The sequence below is a fragment of the Ochotona princeps genome, chromosome 1, assembly GCF_030435755.1.
Source record: "Ochotona princeps isolate mOchPri1 chromosome 1, mOchPri1.hap1, whole genome shotgun sequence".
NCBI classification, from domain to species: domain Eukaryota; kingdom Metazoa; phylum Chordata; class Mammalia; order Lagomorpha; family Ochotonidae; genus Ochotona; species Ochotona princeps.
Window position 1 is genome coordinate 92,733,266 of NC_080832.1, and position 19,868 is coordinate 92,753,133.

The window sequence follows — 19,868 nt, forward strand, 5'->3', positions numbered from 1 at the left end:
ATCACAAGCAGCAGCTTATCCTTCCATGCCATACACTGACCACTAAAAAATGTATTGATTTTCTATTTGAAGTCAGAGATACCTTGGCTAAGAAGGGCGTGGAGAGATGTACTATCCTCTGATTCATTCCCCCAAACAGCCAAAATAGTCAGGAATTAGCCTGGTCAAAGCCAGATGACTCAGATAGGTCTCCCATGTCGGTGGCAGGGTCCCAAGTACTTGAGCCATTTTCTGCTGCTTTCCCAGGCATATCAGCAGGAAAATGCATTGGAAGTGGAACAACTAGAACTTGAACTGGCATCTATAAAGAATGCTGGTATTTCACGCAAGCATGGACTCACAGCACTGTGCCACAAAACTAGCCCCAATTTTATTTTTAAATTCAAATCTAGATCAGTACCACAGTGCAGGTGTAGATTGTTAAAAGAGTGATTCCTTACCTCTTGCTCCATACCAACATTGTCCTCATATATTCAGTTTGAATCTGAGGATGGGTCTGGATATCATGTTCCACACTCATGTTGACTTAATGATCCATTACATTGGACAACCACTTTTTTTTAATCCATGAACAGTGAAAAAACCTCTACAGAGACTAAAAATTGCAAAGAAGTATTAGGTAAAGACAATAGAAGTCTTCTCTTTTAACACATTCATTTTATCCATATCTCAAGAAATTTCTAGAATACAAGGATGCATGGACTCTAAAAATTAGCTACCAATTAATACTAAATATAACTTTATTAATCAAAACTTAATTTTAAGAAAGTTTGTAGTTCATTCAGTACTTTCATAGTAATAATCTGGGTTGACTTTTGGCAAAAATGTTTATTGCCTTACCTTTATCTTAGGAAGGTCATAAGAAACATTAATAGATTTTGATACACTTTTTAAATGCTAAAAGAACAAAAGAAGAATAATACTTTGACACACACACAAAAAGATGTCATTCTCACACCATAAGAGAATTCAAACTCTGCTTGATGTCCAAAGCACACATAAGGATGTGAATGGAATGCATCCAACATGTTTAATGGCTAGGCCTCACAGCACAAGTCGGAAAGAGGCAAATGTTATTATCAAGAAGCCTTTGAGGATGAGAAAGAGTTTTCATTGTACTTATTCCCAAACACACTTGCTGATTTTACACAATGACACAAAAAAGAGACTTAGGATAGAAATTTGAACAGACTTCTATCTTAAGAAGTTAAACCTCCTGATGTTAGCCTCCTTTGTGCAAATAAACTTAAATAGTTCAGCTACATCTCAAAAATTCCTAAATCATAATCTGAAGATGGTTTTATCATCAATTGTTCCTGCAAAGAACATCAGGGGGCCATTTGGTGCCTCTGTAACATACAGTCACTGCTTCTACAATGGCCTGTGCTTCAAGTTAGAGAGCAAGTAGAAAATATTTAGAGGGAAAAAATAAATTACTGTTTCATGTTTAGCCATGGATTAGGAGAAGCTATTTTGTGCCCTAATGTTTAAAAAAAAATTTACAAAGAAATTAATTCTAATCCTTTAACTATGTAGAATTACAACTTCCAAAATGATGTAAAAATATAAATGAATCTTTGTAGCACTCTAAAATCTAAGAGGACTAGAGATTTTAAGATACCCGTATTCTCCAAAATAATATTCTTAATAGCTTACAGGTATATTTTTGCTTTTCATTGCTTTTCTGAGATCAGGTACATTACTCAATGTTTTAGCTGGCTAACAGCTCAGAATACTTGAAACTGTGACTTCATTAGAATCACCCTGCAAATTACAATTCATTTCCACGTTGTTTTATTTTCTCTAAACACTCTAGATCCATAAGAGACACACAGCATTTATCATAGATGTTACCTAACGATTTAACACAATACCTCAGCTCATAATGCATTTTTTTGAGTTAACCTGTGTTTTAAACAGCTTATGTAGAATTTAATTATTAAACATCTCTCTTAAAGTTGTCCTTAACGAAACTGATAAACTAGCAGAGCCATATGAGGTGATTTGAAACAGTTTTTGAGAGTCACAGACACCATATTTAATACATATTTAATAGAAGATCTATGAAAGTTTCTTGAGTATGACACTTTATATAATAGGATTCACTTTAAATGAAAGTGTTATTTTCTTTATCATCATATCAAAAATAGTGTTCAAGATAGTGTCCCCCTCTCATAGATTATATAAAAACAATTCATATTAGTTGAGAAGAAAAAAGAATTTCTACTTGTATTACCTTCAAAGAATATAAATTCAAGCTTCATGAATTTCCTAGCAGTTAAGATTTAAATCAGGGGCAGACACTAGCAGTTAAGCGGCCACCTGCCACTTAATTTGTTAAGACTATTTTAAATATGAATGTGTGTTTAGTGTGTTTAATAATTATTCTGACTTTAACTCTCTGTAATGCCATAAGCATTAATTGGGATGATGCCATTGTTGATTGACATATTTAAAATAAATTTATTCATTTTTAGGCTCCTTAATCACTGGTTATGTTTTTTTTTTAAAAAAAGATTTATTCATTTTATTACAGCCAGATATACAGAGAGGAGGAGAGACAGAGAGGAAGATCTTCCATCCGATGATTCACTCCCCAAGTGAGCTGCAACGGGCCGGTGCACACCGATCCGAAGCTGGGAACCTGGAACCTCTTCCGGGTCTCCCATGCGGGTGCAGGGTCCCAATGCACTGGGCGTCCTCAACTGCTTTCCCAGGTCACAAGCAGGGAGCTGGATAGGAAGTGGAGCTGCCGGGACTAGAACCGGCGCCCATATGGGATCCTGGGGTGTTGAAGGCGAGGACTTTAGCCGCTAGGCCATGCCGCCGGGCCCACTGGTTATGTTTTACTCCACATATTGTATTAATATAATAATAAACATGTTTAATAGATACATACATAATACTTTGGGGAAGCACATGCTAAAAATATCTTATCAATATCTTATCATTTATTAGTAAAATGTTTAATAGATCATTGATCTAAAAAAAAGAAGAAAATAGTAAGTAACACAAATGAAGTAAATATTCTGTTGGAATGTGCTTATTTTTTTTTTTTAAGATTTATTTATTTTATTACAAAGTCAGAAATACACAGAGGAGGAGAGACAGAGAGGAAGATCTTCCGTCCGATGATTCACTCCCCAAGTGAGCCGCAACGGGCCGATGCACGCCGATCCAAAGCCGTGAACCAGGAACCTCTTCTGGGTCTCCCACAAGGGTGCAGGGTCCCAAAGCCTTGGGCCGTCCTCAACTGCTTCCCAGGCCACAAGCAGGGAGCTGGATGGGAAGTGGAGTTGCCTGGATTAGAACCGGCGCCCATATGGGATCCCGGGATGTTCAAGGCGAGGACTTTAGCTGCTAGGCCACGCCACCAGGACCTGCTTATTGTTTTCATATTATCCTGAATACAAACATGTATCGTGGTTGAGGATTATAATAATAAATATTATAAATATTTATAATAATAGTAATAAATAATAACAAAATCCTATGCTGAACATTTGGCCTAGGACTTAAAAGTTCTACATTTTTTTCTTCTCTTCCTCAGTACTTTTCTTCATTGCCCAATTCAGACTGATTAAGAAATTGCTCGTGTAAGAGTTCTCCTGTCTGGTTTAGGGAAGCAAGGCTATTTAATCCCATTAGCACATACCCAGAGGAACTAAAGAAACACTGGGAAGAAATCTCCTTTGCTCAGTGTTACTATCCAGGCCTACAAGTTCAACACCACCCACATTGCCTGGAGTAGGGTGAAGGAGTTTTCATGTTAGCACCTCCATGGAAGATTCAGATGATGACTGCCCTCTGTGAAAAAAAGAGAAGAGAGACCTGCTTCATGTTCAAGATGCTATGACTGAAAGTCCAAACTCTGTAATTCTAGAAATAGTGATGATTTTTGCGATAATAACGCCCAAATTAAGACACACCTGTGAGCCACTTACTACCCCATCAAATGTCTCATTCTTTTTTAGAAGTTTAAGAATTCTCAGTGAGTTGACCTTTTCACTTCACTCTGAATTTCCCTAAGGGTAAATCTGTAATAGATGTAATTTGATTGAGGTTTCCTACTTTAAGAAAGAAAAAGGCCTAAAAGAGCATATGAAAACTCTCTTTTCTTCTGTAATTTTAGAAGATATTTTAAAGCTGTTCCTTGGATCAGACTTTATGTGCAACATGTCATGAGAGAGTGAATATTTATGAACCAAACTGCTCTTCTAAAATTTACCATAAAATCAGCAAATGTTCTTCAGACCATTAGCTACCATAATTCTGCAATTTTTAGTTGTCTTATTAATAGTAATCCTCATTACTATTAACTTATTTCTGAAAAACAGACCTGCTCACCATAAGCCAGATCCTCCTTGCGCTGCTTGTTTGTACAACTAGCTTCAGAACCCATCTGTTTGAGATGTTTGACAGTCCTTCCTCTTAGAAAGTGAGAGATGAAACACAAAGGCCCCTGTTGGAAGTTTCCATTATTAGAACTCACTGTATCTCAAGATTCAAACCTAGAGCTAATTCACCTGGTTAACAATTCATAATTAACTAATCTCCTGGTAACTTTCTATATGTAAGGTAAAAAGTAAATTCACATTCAAAAAGAGCAGCTAAAGCAAACCTCTGAAACACAAGAGAAGTCCTTTCCTTCTTCCATTATTATTTTTGAAGTCAGTGTCACCTCAGGAAGTCCAGTTACTGAAACTGGCAGCAGTGGATAGGTTTTGCCTTCAGGCTCACTGTCTTGTGCGATTGGGAGTCAATAGATGCACCTGCTAGAGGTCTCTGACATTCCCAGAGGAAACCTTTCAGCCTCTACACAAAGCCCAGTGGAAAAGCCCCATGGCAGGTCAACGGAACTAGATTGCTAATGTGATGAGGATGGACGGCAGAAGGAGGTTGAAGCTGCTTTGCAGAGTTGACGGCGAATAATCAAAAAGAAGACAGATAGCAGGGACTTCAAGGGCTCAAGGGACACCATCTGAAGCAAAGTGACATTGATACCAACATCTTGGAAATAATGATAGAGGAAGATAAATTGCTTAGGCAAGAAAAAGGAGATGGGGTGACCCAGTTTAAGGAAAAACCAATTTGCTAATGACAACGCAGAGAAATAACACAATAGGATCCCCTCTCCACTCACACACAGCAGGTACAGCCATTATCCAGATAGAACAGGGGACAGAAAAGGAGATCAACTCTAATGTGACTGGTACGCAAACCAGAGAGGGCTGCTTCTGAACAAGAGCTCACCCCAAAGAAAAATTGGCAGCCAGTGCCACCTGCAGAGGAAAGATATATCTTTTGCAGGCACCAGCTCTCCGAGGCTGACAGGCTGATATATTCTACTGAATAAATCGAAAAACTTTCAAGTGGTCTAAAAAAGGTAGTCTGAAGTAGACTGCATTGCAGGGATCCAATCAAGTTAAGAATGTCAGGAGCCTGTGGCAACATCCACACCAGGAAAAAGGGCTTGCAAACTCTGAGTTAAGTGCAAATGAGAAAAATACCATGGTGGGTTTTGTTTCCTCATGTGTGTAGGGTTTGAATTTGTGAGTGTGTGTGTGTGTGTGTGTGTGCGGTTGTACTCTGCGATATTTTTTAAAAACACAAAATTGCAGACGTTTTCTTTTCAAATATGGAAAAAGCAGGCAAAGAAATAATTTTTCTTCCTGGAAAACAAAGCTAATATGTTGCTTTTTTGAGAAATTAATTCTTTAGGCTATTTTTTTAGTCTGCTTGGAACTGACTCTCCCCGCCTTTAGGCTCTGCCAAAACACTGCATCCTCCACAAAGCACTCCCAACAAACACATCCCTCATTGATTGTGACTTCTCCCCCCCACCCCCTCCCGCCGTGATTTACTCATGCTCAAGCCATCCGATGTGCAGCTTAATTAAATACTGTCATACCTCCTTCTAATTGCTTCCTATGGGTGAATTTCACCTTCCAAACATGATTTTAAAGACTGTCAAGGGCAGATTGCATTCACTATGTCTGCTGTTTTCCCTTCAGCCAGACTGAGTAATCTTATACATATAAATTGCCTCCTGTCATCTAATCCGAACAGTGTGAATAAGACCTCCTTATTCCAAAATGTCTACCCTCTCTTGTATTATTTTATTAAAACCAAAAAAGGTATCCATTTGGGTCAAATTTTCCATAGTAATATGCAAGGGAATGATTTGGCACTTCCTAACCTGGATATGTCTGTCAGTTCTACTCACCTTGTAATGGTGTGCTTTGGCAACTTATTCACATTTCCATCAAGTGTATTCCCCTGTAAAACAGGGAAACAGCTTTCTACTCCTGCTTGTGTGACTGTTAAAAAAAGTATGAAATACTGGTCCTATACTAAATGCTAGCTTTTTTTGAACAGCAATCACAATAGCAGTAAGCACTGATAAACACATGAAGTGACTGAAATATGTTCTTATTAGCTAGCTGACACTGAACCTGCCACATGCTCATCAGTGCTGGTAGAAGACACTAGACCACTGAGTCAGAGACAATGGGCCTTGCTACAGCTCCGCAACGAGTGTGAGCTTAACATTTCCATCTGTCCCATGAGATTTGTGCCACAGTCCTGGTACTCTGAGCCTAAGAAACCCAAATCTTTCAGAACACGCTATAAGCCAGCTTGCTCAACCTCAGTTCCAGAGGAAACATTACCCTCTTTACATGGGACAGTAATCACGCCTGCCCTTTGCTCCAAAGAGAAACACTACACTTTATAGGATCATTTAGTTTACAAACATCACAGAAATGTTGTCCTGAACAAAGGCTGTCAGTGACTGCTCTCAATATGCACAGGAAACATGCAATCTATAGAGAATCACTTCCCAACAAAATGTATCCCTTACCTAAAAGGACTTTACCAAACTGAAGGAAATGATGGAAAAGTCAGTTCAAAAGTTAAAAGGAAATGCTCAAAAGTACTGAACAAAAAATGATCAAGACCTCACCCATCACGTAGCTCTGCCTACAGAAGTGCATGCCTGTATGAGATAGACCGGATGAGCATCTCTGCAGCCCCCTCCATCCCTGAGCTACTTTCACTCAGTTGTTAGAGAGCATTTCCACTTATCCTATCCATTATGACTTACATCATCCTTTTATTCTCACACACCTGCTCTTTGGTCCCCATCACAGGGTTGGCACCTATCACTCAAACCAAAACTAGTACTCTTCCTAGATCTCTTTTTCCATTTTCCCCAAAACTTTCAGCCTCATCTCTTACCCTCACACATTTCAGTCAGACATATTCTCCTTCCTCTATGTTCACTAACCATCCTAGCTCAGTCCCATCATGTCTGTATGGATGCTGACAGTAGTATCCTACCAGCTTCCCCAGCCTCTTCCCCCAATCTTTTCAGTCCATATCCCCCATTGCCAGCAGAGTCAAAGTTCTACATTAGCTGCAAAGTAAAATCACATTCTTTAGCATGAAATGAAGCTCCTTCAAGAGGCACATCCTACCTTTCTAGCCTGGCCTCTCTTCAACTTTCTACAATCCAGATGTTCCAAACTCATTTCCTTAGAATATACAGTCATCTTTATGTTTGTCTCCTCAAATGCTACAGCTGTGCTCAGATTCCTGTCTCTTTGTCTGTGACACATTCTCGTCCTTTCCTTAACCATCTGAGAAGTAATTCTTCATCTTTTAACACCCCAATGAAATACCAGCCCGTCAGGTGTTCTCTCCTGGCTTGTCAAGTTCTTCCTGGACAAGCACAGAGAGCAGTTAAAAATCGATATGCTTTAAATACAGTAACTGACACGTTGTTTTAATTATCTCTCTTTTATATAAATCTTCTTTAGATTGTTAAGCCCTGGATGGCAGTAAAAGTATCTCAATACTATCTCATACTTCAGGTTTTAGTGTCCCATACTTAATGCGCAATTTACAACTGTTGGGTAACTGATTAACTGGTTGGATGCATGGATGGATAGATGGTGTCCAGATGTTTACCTATATAAACACACTCATATTGTTTTAAAAATAATTTCAAGTAGAAAATACACTCAAAATGGAATTAAGGTCTTTTTAGCCTTTGATCTTTTAGGGCCTTAATCTTACCTCTTTTTTCTAAAATTTATTTATTTCAAATGTAATATTACAGAAAGGAGGGGCAGAGAGGAGAGAGTAAAACAGAATGACAGAGAGAGAGAGAGAGAAAAAAAGAGAACAGCCATCTGCTGGTTCACTGCCCAAATTGCCACAGGAGCCAGGCTGTGCCAGGCCAGAGCTTCTTTTAGTTCTCTCATATGGGCGCAGCAGCTTAAGTACATAGGCTGTCTTCTGATGCTTTTACAGGCCACTTAATCCTTTGTGCCACAAGACAAGCACCCAATCACTTGTTTGAACACACACACACAGAGTATGAAAGGTCTTAAAAAGAATATCTTCTTATGAAATCTATAAACACTACCAAAGCCAATTGTCTTAACTAAGATTAGAAGAATATTTAGCTGTTAATTATTTAATTTAGGCTCAGCACAATGAATCAGTTAATCCTTTTCCTTCAATCTCAGGGATCCAATATAGGTGCAGGTTATGTCCCAGCTGTTTCTTCACATTCAGCTCCACACTTGTGGACTGAGAAAGCAGAAGAGGATAACCCAAAGCCTTGAGACCCTGCATCCACATGGGAGACTTATGGCTTTCATCAGCTCAGCTACAGCTTTTACCGCACTTGGGGAGTAACCAGCGGATGGAAGATCTTTCTCTCTGTCTCTCCTCTTTGTAGCTCTGCCTTTCCAAGAAGAATAAATAAGTCTTTTTAAAAATAATTCCATTCATCAAGACTTCATTATGAGCCTTGCATATCTTTTCTTATGCACAACAACATCCTGTGAATTAGATATTACCCCTTTTATCATTCCTTGGAATGGATCAGAATACACGGATAGTGCCAGGAAATACTAGAATCTAAAACTCACGAATCTCAGACTTAAAGTCAATGCCTTTACCCATTACCAGAATCAAGTCATGAAAATTTATATTGTGACAAGCAGTTAAATATGACATGAATTTCTCCATGTTAATTATGTGATTGTATTTTCTTGCATGTGTCAAAGACAAAATTTTACCAACAGCCCCACCATGAGCAGAGCAGGGAAGTAGTAGCAGAATTTATCAATATTAAAATTCATTTTCATACCACACACAGTTTACACTTCCCCATTTATAGTTTGTTTGAAAAACTAGATGAGTTTGCCAACAATGATCTGTAATTATTTCTGCAATGAATATGAATAAGACAGCAATGTTTCTGTTTCAGGCCATGTTTCCTAAATTGTTTTCAGACATTTGAAAAACACTCTTTGTAGGTTAGGGAAGAGAATTCTCTGTAAATATTGTCATAACTGTTCCTACTTTGAAGAAAAGATTTTTCTTTTTTCCCCTAAAGTAAATAAATTGGTATATAGCTAGTCTATAGGGAATCTTTTGTGTAGAATTCAGTTTTCTCCCTATTACTCCTCAGAATATTAAAAAATTCCAAAAGCTCAAAGTTTAAACAAACACCTACACTATACCTTTAAGAACATAGCAGGAAGCAGCCCTCAGAGATATCTCTAGACAATCCTCAGGTTGATCCCCCCAACCCTCAGGGTTGATTTGTGTAATCAAATGAAGGATAGAAGTTATAATGTGTAACATCAAAGACTGGGTCACAAAGACAGTTTTGATTTCTCTCTTTTTCTCTCAGATCACTCAATCTGGGGAATGCTAGCAGCCTCAGCAAAAGGTTAGCTACCATGCAAGTGGCCCTATGGAAATGTCCTACCAATGATCATATGATTATGACATTAGGGCATTGATTCCCCAGCTCCAGTCAACTTCAGGATTACTACGATCCTTTGAAATATATTGATTATCATAACATATGAAATCCTGATCCAAAATCATCCTATTTAGTATCCCATCGTAACTCCTAGAAAATTGTATGATAAAATAATTATTTGTTGTTTCAAGTTATTACATTTTGTTATTTGTTGGACAGCAACAGACACACAGTGCTCACAAAGGCACCATCTAGAGTGACACATAATGCTTCTACATAAATTCCATTGCCCAACAATTTATCTTCCCAGGCACAATTTGATGAATGCTAGAGTAAAAAAAGTAGCCATTGCTCTAGATTTCCATGTAGCCTGCTAAAAATAAGAACTTCCACTATCAGGGAAAAAGTTCAAAAAAATGGCAGATATTAAGAGATAAATAGCGGCCTATGGAAGACACTTTGGTAGTGCTTAAAACGAGCCACCATCTCCTAATGACCATCTCTTATAAAGTTCCCTGCCATGGGAGTTTGACCATGAGATTTGTCTTGGTCAATGAAATGCTAGCAAGCAGATTGTAAGCAGATACTTACATAATGGCTCATTTCCTCTGAAGGGCCAAGCTGTCATCTGTAAGGAGATACCAGTTATGCTACTAGAAAAAAAAAAGGCCATGTGAAGAAACAAGGCATCCTAGCCAAGCTCCCTGTACTGAATATTGTTGCACGACTGGTTCCAGGTGACAAGATGTGAGATAAAAGAATCGCAGAAAGAATCACAGAAAGAATGTTATTTGAAGTCACAAATTTCAGCACAGTGCTAACACAAAATAGATGACATAACTCTACCACCTATAAAATACTTCATCTATCTCACAAACCATAAAGTGGTTCCAAAATAAACACTATATAGAACAGAAATTTCAAACTATAAAGAGAATCCAAAATGAAGAACACTTTGGTTAGGTCATACAACAGGATATCTTTGATGCTTGATGTCAATCAGATAAGGCAATGTAAATTATTTACATAATTGAACCATATAATTAAGGGCTCTTAAAACAGAATAAACAGAATGATGGAGGTTATCTATTCTGATATCCTGCCTGATGACTGGTTGGTTTTCTTCAAAAGCATTTCTTAAACTGTGGCATGAGGTACACAAAGTGACTTTAGAGGTATATGAAGCATATGCTAAGTTTTTTGGCTTTTTATTTTTTTCTAGGTAGTTAGAAAATATGATTTTGTGATGAGGTTCCATTTATAATGAATAAAGTATTGTTGACTCCAGATGGAATAATAACATGCTACTTGACCTAAACCTGGTCAGTTAATACAAAATCTATCATTGTCTCCATAATATGATATATAGCATACTTTTCCTTTAAAGATAAAGGAACCCCTGGGACAAGCATCATGATGTAGTAGATTAAGCCTATGCCTGCAGTGTTGGCCTTCCATAAGGATGCAGGTTCAATTTCCTCCTGCCCCACTTCTGATCCAGTAGCCTGCTAATGTGCCTGTCAAAGCTGTGAAAGATGGGCCAAATCCTTGGGTCCTTGCATCTACAGGAGAGATCTGGAAGAAGCTCTAGGGTTCTGCTTTTGGACTGGCCTAGATCTAGCTGTTGTGTGACCATTTGAGGAATGAACCAGAAGATGGAAGGTCTCTCTCTAATCTCTCTCTTTTTTTAATCTCTGTAAATTTGCCTTTCAAATAAATAAATCTACCAAAAAATGATAAAGCAAACCTTGCACACCCATATTTTATTTAAATGTACAGTTTTTACACATGTGTTTTTCAAAGATTAGCTATGAAATCCTAGAATGATTAAAATATGATTAAATTTATGTGTTCTTAGAATTTACTTCCATAATACAGCATTACTTTTTAAGTGTCAATTCCTTTGGTGGCAAGGTTTTTTCCTAGTAAAAATTTGTATCCAAGAAAATATCTGTCCACAACACATTAGAAAATGTGAATGCCTTTGTGAAGAAAATCCTATATTCTGAAAGGCTGAGCTTTTTTTCTTTTTCTTTCTTTTTTTAACCAATTCTTGGATTTGCCCCAACACTGAAGTCTTGTACTGAAGCATTTGAAAAGAAACCACACATGGTTGAAAAGATCTCATTCAAATTGTGTGTTCTGTTTTGTGACTTGGAGCAGAAAAAATGTTAATGAAGCAGTGTCCTTGTCAAATAATGTCCCTGACTCCATGAAGCAGGCCATGAATTATAGGCAGCTCTGCCATTTGTCCACATCTGAGTGAAGCCATCCAGAGCTTTTAAGTGCAGCAAAAACCTTGTTTCTTCCATTAACACAAAGTGATTTGGTAAAGTTTTTCTGGATGTTGCAAACTGTAATATTTGAAGAAAAAAATTTATTTGCCAAGAAAATATCTGATTGGAAAAAAATCACAATACTCTTTTATAGAGATTAGTCACAAGTCCAATTTTCCTTCTTTGTTAAAGAAAGCAGGTTCACACATCACATTCTTTGCTTTGGATAGCCACATTGTCCGGATCAAAAGCTCTACTAGTATTCCTTAAAAATTCATATATATCTTTCTGAAATTTTCTGTATGAACAGATCCAGGGCCTCTAGTCACATAGAATTTCATTGGCAAGAGGTGAATAGAACTAGATTTCAATCCCAAATTAGTCATTTTATCACTTGGGTGATTTTGAACAGCTCTTCTAAGTCAGGAGCTTTCCCACCTGTGTTAATCATACTTACCTAAAACTGTGTGCTAAGATTAAAATGCTGTAATGCATAAAAAAATCTAGCAAATGTATGATATTGAGTTATTTTAAGAAGCTTTAAACTGGGTAAGTATTGCAGTATCTTTCTTATTTATTCTTTAAAGGCTCCAAATCTAAATTTTCCCAGTGGCCAACAAGCTTTCTTCCTCTAAGCCTCACCTCCGTTGTTTGTGGAGTCTTCCATGATGGTGATGATGATGAGTCTTCTCAGGTCTTAATGACAAAGAGGATCACTTTTCTAAAGATTGATCTGCTGGCTTCCTGTGAAGACTGTCACGTATAACCTTTCTTCCCGTTTGGAATAGGGCACTAATTCTACCCACAGCCCAGCCAATGCTCTTAGCTGCTTCCTTACACTAAGAAAGTCCATTCAGTTAACAAATCTGTGTGTTTTTCTGAGCCATGTACAGCTGCCTCCTCTGATATACATGCTTGTTTCAAATCTACACTTGTCATTTTAATTTTTATTCAGTTATCATTTGACATTTACTAACTGAGCCTCATTCTCTATGCATTTGGATATTCAGTTATTATACATATGACAAATGTAATACTCAATTGGACTCTTAATTTACTTGAATGAGTGTTTTAAGGTAATTCACCACTCTGTCTGCAAACTTTACCACTCATTACTATTATGTAATTGGGGTTTATTTTTAACTAGCACTCATGAAGTATCTTAGATTCAACCAAACATTTTCAACTATTGTCTAATCTTTGCAAAGATTCAATGTAGGTAAACTAGGAATATTAATTCTACCTGTTTTTACATGAGGGACAGAAACTTAAGTCAACTGGTAAAGCCATTTGGCTAATCCAATGTCAAATAAACCAGATCCACAGTCTTACAGTATGCTCTCTTATGCTGCCTCCCAATGTTATTGTATATTGTCTCTTATCTAATTGGTAATAGAAATATTTAAACAAATGGAAGTCTCTGAATTCTGGCATCAGTGCATCAAGCCACGTGATGACAGAAAGATAATCTATGCCAAACAATGCTTTCTTCAATTTGTTTTTAAAATGCTAGATCCCTCATAAAAGAAAAAAAAATAACAACAGGTTGATTTTGGGGTAGTAAAAATCAGACACGGTTATTGTGGGAAGAAAAATAAAAAATCACTTGGGTATTATTTTAAGGATATTGGGTATTTATTGAGTGCTTTCAGTATTTGAAAGATGTGAGGGGACTTAATTTTTGTAATTTATCCCTGTGTTTGCTCTGTAGAGAAGAATTGAAGAGGCTGAGGGAGATGGGTCACAGGCAAATGCAGCTTCCAAAAACAGATGTGGAATTCAAACCAGCTAGGAACATTACAGGTATGAGATTGAAGGTACAGCTGATGGAATGGGTGAATACAGTGACCAAAAGAGAGAAATGGAGAATAACTTTGGATTTGTGTCTGAGAAACAGATTATATGTATGATCTGGTCCAAAACAAGAAGAAAGAGAAGGTTACGTTTTACAGAAAGAAGTTGAGAATTCAGTTTGAGAAGAGTTACGGCTGATCATTCATTTGGATTGTACAGTGGGTCTTAGAACACATTGGAGAATTGAGGCAGAACATACAAAGTGAGTGCATTATTATACTACATGTTTCTACTGAGGCAATGAGAGATTTGCTCTATACTTGGCTTTTAAGAAGTAAACAGTGAAACAGTCAGCAGTCATCTCAATCAGGAAGGAACGTCAGTTGGAATCAACTCATTTGAATTAGCAGCCAATGTAGCAAAATGATAATACTGTAGTTGATCATATAGTTGATCAATTAGACTAGAATGTATATGAAGCCACTTGCTCTTTGAATAGTAACTTGTTGATTATTGTAGAACATTTTCCCAATCACTAATTGCTCCAATTTACTTTTTCAGCTTTTGCTTGGTTTTTTCTTGTGTTTTGGGACTACTTCTCATAAGTAGAGATAGTTATTTATTCACAGAAAATAATTCCATTTTAATTTTCTTTTTAAATTATTAATTTTCAAACATAACAATCACATAGTTGTTAGCAGTCTGGTTTGATAATACTTCAAAAATAATTTCTGAATATTTAATACATCTATCCTCTCAAGCCTGCAGCAATGATAGCTAAATCAAGCAGCCATGGGGTGGGGGTGTCATCTTAAGCCTCTAACTCTGATTCCTGGAGCACAAACCAAACTTCTGATGATAAGTTAGTTTCAAAAAGAATACACTGGTCAGCACGACAGTTAAAATTGTCATTGAAAATTATTATATTGGAACACAGTAAGTAAATAAATAATCAGGCTTTTCATGTAAGACTCCATGATACAAATGAGATCTAACAAGATTTAGAAGAAACCTAGCCAAAGGACAAGCATTAGATAAGATAGATTCAACTATGTAGCCACAACATAACTAATTAAAATAACCACAGAAAGGCAGGCATCTGGCACAGGAGTTTGGGATGCCTACATCTCATGGCAGAATTCCCGGGTTTGATTTCCAACTCCTCTCCTGATTCCACTCTCCTGCTAATATGTACCCTAGGAGGACACAGGTATTGTCCCAGTGATTGAATGGATCCCCACTGCCCACATGGGAGGCCTGGATTGGCTGGTTTCTTGACTCCTGTGTTTTTGAAGAGTGAACAAGCACATACGAACATCCATTTTCTCTCTCTCACCTTTTTCTCTCTGTTTCTCTCTCTTTCATTTTATCCACCACTCTCTCCCACAAATACATAGAATTCTTCAAAGATAAAAAAATCAGATATAAGAATTGATAGGAGTAGTAGGAAATAATAGCAGAAGGAAAAAAGTAAATTATAAAGTAAATGGATACCTGCTTCCAAAAACACCTGCTTTGAACTCAAATAATATCTTTGAAGAAATAATGCACTGCTCTTGTGGTTAATAGCCACTTTCCTGGGCTTTGACGGTCGTTCGTGATATCAGGGTGTCAGCAAAAGGGTAAGCCAAATGGTTCAGTAAATTAGTGCAAGATATGCAGGGACAAATTACCATGCAGCCTAGTGCCAAACTATGGTAATTACAACATGGTGTTGGGTTCACAGTTTTCTTTAATGTCTACTTGTGGTAGGCACCATGCTAAGTGCTTTACGTATATTTTCACATTAAATCTTCAATCTCTTGGTGCAAGTATTCACACCCTTTTAGATTAATTGCATAGTAGATATACGGACAAACAGCAACAGCACAATAAAGATGCTTTACGCAGCCCCCTTTGGGGTAATAGTGATAGAAAACCCATGTGAAACAGCTTAAGAGAAAAACAAAGTGCATTTGATTCATGTAAGCAAACTGCCTTCACACTGGTGGTGCAGCTGCTTCAGGGCAACTGGAAGCTGGCATGGACAATGTGAGCACTCAACTGTTCTCTGCTCTTTCCAGTCTGTGGGCTTGACTCTCCCTTACTTCACATTGGTCCTTCATGGTGAAGACAAGGCTGCCAGCAGCTTCAACTCCTGTCTCCCAACTTCACTTCTTTGGAGAGATAACCTCCTCCTGACTACAGACCACTTCGCTGGTCAGGATGTGCTGCTCTGTCTTCCCAGGTCCTTCCGGTTTCTCTGATTCCTGCAATAGTCAATTCTGGAAGGCAACTGACTGACCCTGGCAGATCACAGCACTGGAGACCATCACAGATCTAGGAAATGAAATGACAGGGCCCAGCACCATAGCCTAGTAGCTAAAATCCTCATCTTACACGTGCCAGGATCCCATATGGGCACTGGTTCTAATCCCAGCTGCTCCACTCCTCATTCAGCACCTTACCCGTGGCAGTCGAGGATGGCCCAAGGTCTTGGGACCCTATGACTGTGTGGAAGACCTGGAAGAGGCCCCTGGCTCCTGCCTTCAGATCAGCTCAGCTCTGGCTGTTGTGACCACTTGGGGAGTGAATCAGGGGATGCAAGATCTTTCTCCTAATTCTCTTTCTCTGTGTCTTTCCAATAAAAATACATAAATCTTTTTAAAAATGAAATGACAGTCCAGACATACCCACAGGGAAGAAGCAGAACATTAAAGTAAAAGAACTGAACCTTACCAATGAACTCTGTAAGCTTACTTCCAGAATACTCATGACTGATTCATTGATGGTTTGTCTCTTTTGATACCCAGAACCCAGAAAATGTTAAGTATTTGACATTACTCAGATTACCCATATCCTGATTCATGACTTGTAAACACTGCCTCCTCTTCTCCAAGCGCTAATAAACATGCAGAAATTTTCACCTTTGTGGTCCCACTCCTCTTCAATAATCCATGAGTCAGTTGGGCAAGAATGAAACTGCCACCACTCACCTTGAAATCCATCTGTTCTGACACGTGACTAACTTCATTTCCTCTTCACCAACCTTGGTCTACCAGGTCTTGCCAATGATGGTGGCTCCAGGAGCCTACAAGACCACAGGAGGAAAAAGGCTCCTGTTGGACTTGTGGTTCCTGTGAGCACCGCTTGAGCCATGCTTTTCCATCCAGGCTGTGGCATCTGGTTTTGGAAACTTTAGCTGAAAGCAGGAGCGACAGCCCTGAGAAGCCAGCCCCCTTCCCATGGCAGCTTGGTGCTCTTGTCGCACAACAGCTGCAGCCCCTTGACACCTGTGTGGTGCCATGAGCCCAATGATTCCAGCCCATTCCTTTGTTTCTCCAACTCCAGGGACAGCAACTGAGTCCTACACTTGCCACCTCTGCGATCACTTAAAATTTGCTTTCCCCTTCCAGTTATTTTGTTAATAATTTTATATTTATTCATTAATTCTTTGTGGCAAAAGAGTTGTTGAGATTTCTGTCTTTTCAATAGCTGGTTACAGCCATATTTCAAAAAAATATGCACTTAGAGCTTACATATGTAGCAACTAAAATATTTAATGAGATCATGGGTAAGCTAAAATTCATCTACAGCCACGTACAGAGTATATGAATGCAAGAATAAAGCAGCTTGGCTCTGATAGAGGACATAAATAATAATGTTCTCAGTCACTAACTTGCAATGTCCTGGGTCCTAAGTTACTTCTCCCCAGATGTCCAGCTTCATGTGTAAGTGCCTCTTGTGGGTTGTGTGACATTTCCTCAAAAGAGGCCTTGGCACTTCAAGTTAGATACAACATTAGAAGACTGTATATTCAGCAGTGGGAAATGCTTAATAAACCATGATCCTGAAGGAGAATTTTATGGTCTTAGTTAGTGAACTTCTTTTTTTTTATCATAGTCTATTCTTTTAATATTTCCAGAGAACTGAATTTTTTTAAAAATCCATTTTTGTAACATTTTTCAACCTTTGTTTTGTCAGGTCTCAATGAATCAAATTCCCATGAGTTAAAGCAGGTTCAAGGTAAAGATTGATGTTAACATCTTTAGAAAACTGGGGGCCAATGTCATGTAAGAAGTGTCATCTTTTTCTTTGAGAACTCCAAGAGGAGTTGCAGATTCTTCTACAGTGAACAACATCTCCCGAGACACGGGGACCACTTTCAGAGCTTCCATTTATATGCATTCTATCTCTTGCTTTTAAAATATTTATTTTTGTGCATGTCTGAGAATATATATTCAATTTTTTAGTTTGATAAAACTAAACATTGTTATAAACAAAGATCTATGACTATATTTTCAGAGTTTTTCAAATAGGGTCCATTTTCAAAAATATTTGAGGACTACTGCTCTAAAGACAGAACTATATGCTTTAGATTAAGAGTCAGCAAGATTTGACGCCTGACCAAATCTGACAAAAGTACACTCCCCAACCTAGGAAAGAAAGAACAGAAGAAAGAAAAAAAAAGGATAGTAACAGAGACTATAGTAGCTCCACGAAAACTGGAATGTTTACCCACTTCTCTTTACAGAAGAAATGTTTGCTGATTTCTGGTTTGGAGTCAGCATACTCAAAAAAAAAAAAAATATTTCAAAGGGTAAGAGAGATTCCACTTCTCTTTCATTAATGACACTAATACAAATGAGAAAGCAAACGGGGTGTGTGTTCGTGATCAGTGTTTGTAGTCCATCTCCGTAGATGTTGCAGATATCAAAAATAATTATTGGAACAGTAAAGTCAGCGGTAAGACAACAGCAAAGCCATTGCTCATTTTTAAGGATATTGAAGGCTCTTGAGCAGAGCCTCTATCACTGGCACAAAGGGTTTCACAACTCATCAGAAAACCTTGTTCTATGGGAAAGAAGCAACTGGGCAAATAGGAAGCTGATACTAATTTTGTTACAGTATCTACAGCTACAGAAGTTCATAAAGACTGATGCATGACACATGACCCTGAATCACTAAAATTAGGAAAATTTTTTTTCAGTTTCCTCTAATTAGTCACTGAAAAAATATGTTTTGTCAACATTTATATATGAAAATGGATGAAATATATATTCCTGAATTTACATATTAATTCACATTCAAGAATCTAGGCAACACATTATAACTTGGTACCCAGCTACCAATTCTTAATATAAAGACGGAAACAGAGACTGCAGCCAAAATATTTAGAGATAATTCATTGAGGATACTCCCCACTCCATATCTGTTAATGAATAAGAGGAAATTAAAATACAAAGTCATTAGCATACCTGCATTAGAGGTAATAAGGCTTTCAGCTAGGCCTATTAACTATGATAAGTTAATTCTGTTCCATTTTAGAGTTCACTAAATATGCCATGCTGGTTGTCTGAAATCTGGGAGCTGGGAATAATCATATATCTGTCCTTTGGCCACTGGATCAAGAAGAATTAACCTTATTAAATCTAAGTACAAAAGTCTCATAATATTGTACATCAACTAGAATCTGGTACTGCCATGAAGGATGTACTAGTGCTTACCAAGGAACCATTTAAGAACATGAACAGTTTGAACATAGAAAGTAACCAGTGTCTATGTTACTGTATTTCTTTTTAACAAAATTTCCATTTTATTTGGATCAACTATGCACCCAACTCCAAGCTAAAATGCCTGATTTCCAAGCTCGGAGTATCCATATGACCCAGAACTTGCCACTATAAATGTGAATGAAGTCCTTCGAAAGGGCAGTCATTTCCTCCAGAACAACAACAAAGAACATTGAAGGAGACTTGGCTTAGAGTCCTTACGCCTTCTTCCTCTCTGCAATGCAGATTTAGGTCTTAAAAGCCAGTCAGTCATTTGCCACCATCATAATAAAGGCCATATGCTAAGGAAGGCATAGCAAGTTTATCTGTGGCAGAGTTGGTAAAGAGTTAAACCAGATCTGGGACACCCACTTTTAAAATTCATTTATTTTCATTGAAAAGGCAGATTTACAGGAAAAGAAGAGAGAAAGATTTTTCATCCACTGATTCACTCCCCGTATGGCTGCAATGGCCAGAGCT